Below are 2,954 nucleotides of genomic sequence, written 5' to 3' on the forward strand. Positions count from 1 at the left end.
AGAACCTAGAGTGGAGCAGTGTTTCCTCCTTTGAGTGTATCTCCTCTTCCCCCTCAGCCAGATGTTTGAGGATGGAGAGCCACGGAGGCTGTGCGGCAGGAATGCAGGCCTCCCAGAATGACCCCCTTCATTAGATTCCAGCCTCTGGGCAGAGGTGCACCAGCTGTGCCTTTGGACATTCATTCAGGAGGCAATAGTGCATAGCATACTGACTTGAGAGATCAGGAGATTTCAGTTCTGGGCCTCTCACACTAGTTTGGCTTTGAGCTTGAGGATAGTAGCCTTCAACCACTAAGCCTATGAACTATCGCAATGAACTGTCTGGATTCAAATCCAAGTTCTGTTACTCTCTAACTAGGTGACCTTCGGCTGCCTTAATTTCCTGATCTGTTAAATGGGGGATAATAATAGTACCTACCTGGTTGGGAGGTTTAAATTAAATGAATTAGAGCATTTAGTACAGAGCCTGGCATACAGAAAATTCTCAAGAAATGTTATTTGGTATTACTAAAAAAGCTAAAGCTTTGGAACTTGGCAGACTTAGATTTGAATACTGGTTATGCTGTCTTTTAGCAGTGCGCCCTCAGGAAAGTCACCTCATTTCTGTTTCCTCATCTGTAAACTGAGGATTCTCTGTTTACATGAGGGAACTGCTGTTAGGAGTTGATGGAAGAGAACATTCATTTACACTCACCATGCTGGGCACATAGTAAGCGTTCAATAGATTTGAGTTTCTTTGCTCCCTCTTCTTTTCCTGGGTGCTCCTGACTCTCCCTGCTCTTGGTAAAGCAGAAAGTATGTTAATTTGGCATTCTTTAGACCCAAATTCAAATCCAGGACCAGCTACTTTGGGGCTATATAACTACCTTAGGCAAGTCACTTTCTCTCTGGGACCCTCAGTTTCCCTGGCTGTAACATGAGGATGCTGAAGCTGAAGCTCCAATACTTTGGCCACCTGATGCAAAGAGCCAACTCAGGAAAAGGACAGAGGAGGGACAGGACAGAGGAGCCTGGCATGCTACAGTCCATGGGGTCGCAAACAGTTGGACACAACTTAGTGACTGAAGAACAACAACAAACATGAAGATGAGGGTAAAGATCACTACTTACCTTCCAGACTTGTCATTAAGGAAAAAGCAACATGAAGAACCCGATGTGTAGTGGTTTCTCTCAGTCAACACAGATTCTCCGTCCTTTCTTTCCCACTTCTGTCCTCCTTCCCCACCTCATGGGGGCTCTGAATCTGGGAGGGCCTCCCTTGCCTCATACCCAAGACCTCCCATGATGGGCATAACAGGCTGTTTTTGTTTGGTGGCCAGGTTCCAGAGGGGCCGGTTATTGAGGGAGTGAAGAATAGCGTATGGAGAGTCTAGCAGTTAGGACAGGTGGACCCAGAGGGACTGGGAACTTGTAGACAGACAAGCAGGGAGGCTATCACATTAACCCTCATGAGACTAGCTGCTTTCTTCCTCTACTCAGGAACTGGCACTGCCTGCCATAGGGTGTCTTGTCTAAGGCCCAAGTTACCAGTCTGTGCCAAGGAACCCAGGTAAGGGAGATAGTATATTATCTGGTATAGCTTAGATCTGTGAATTCAGAAGAATGGCCTACCTCCTGAGGTCACTGTGTTCTTTCCTCTGTCAGATATTGAAGTGAAGTTGCTCAGTCGTGTCCAACTCTTTGCGACCCCATGGACTGTAGCCCACCAGGATCCTCAGTCCATGGAATTTTCCAGGCAAGAGTACTGGAGTGGGTTTCCATTTCCTTCTCCAGGGGATCTTCCCAACCCAGGGATCGAACCCGGGTCTCCCGCACTGCAGGCAGATGCTTTACCGTCTGAGCCACCAGGGAAGCAGATCATATTTGGAACCACTAAAGTGAAAAGGCTTTATAGAATGAGACAGGAAGTCAGAGACCTTACTAGAACCTTCTTAAACTTTTTGCTCTCAATATCTCTTTATACTATTAAAAGTTATTATTAAAGATCTAGGCATTCTTATTTATGTGGATTGTATCTATGGATATTTGTGGTATTAGAAATTAAGACTGAGATGTTTAAAGGGGATTGATGGATTCATTCATTTTAAAAACATGCTTCAAAATTAGACATGTTCACATATTTTAGAACATATTTTTAATATATTTTGTGAAGAATAACAATATTTCCTAAAATAAATTTACTGAGAAGAGTGGCATGGTTTTACAGTTTCTTGCTGCTCTCTTTAATATCTGGCTTAACAGAAGATAGCTGAACTCTCATGGTTGCTTCTATGTTCAGTCTCTTATGATAGGTTGTTTTGACTGAAGTATGTGAAGAAAATCCTGCCTCTCAAAGATACATAATTTGAAAAGGGAGACCTCATTGATCATTGAAAAGGGTCTCAGGGACCTTTAGGGATTCTTGGGTCACACTTGAGAACCACTGTATTACAAGATCCTAATTAGACCTCATTAGAGAATTCTGAAACATGTGTGCTGGACGAGTCTTACAGAGCATTCAGTTTGAAATTTTTCATGGAGCAAAGAGGGAAACTGAGGCCCACATAAGGAAAGGAACTGCCCAACTTCACACAGCAAGCCAATGCTGGAGCTCATACTTGGACCCAGATCTCCTGCTTCGTAGGACAGTTCTCTTCCTACCAACTTTGTTAAATACAGGTTACTCAGTAAAGAATCTGCCTGCAATGCAGGAGACCCAGGTTTAATTCCTGTGTTGGGAAGATCCCTTGGAGAAGGGAATGGCTCCCCACTCCAGTATTCTTGCCTGCAGAATCCCATGGACAGAGGAGCCTGGTGAACAACAGTCCATGGGGTGACAAAGAGTTGGATATGACTGAGCGACTAACACTTGCTAAAATGCAGCTTTATAGTTCCAAGCGTACTATGGTGGAGGGTACTCTAGTCTGGGCTATAGGGAGGTTTGGGTTCTAATACTAGATCTACATCATTGATGT

The sequence above is a fragment of the Bos mutus genome, chromosome X, assembly GCF_027580195.1.
Source record: "Bos mutus isolate GX-2022 chromosome X, NWIPB_WYAK_1.1, whole genome shotgun sequence".
NCBI classification, from domain to species: Eukaryota; Metazoa; Chordata; class Mammalia; order Artiodactyla; family Bovidae; genus Bos; species Bos mutus.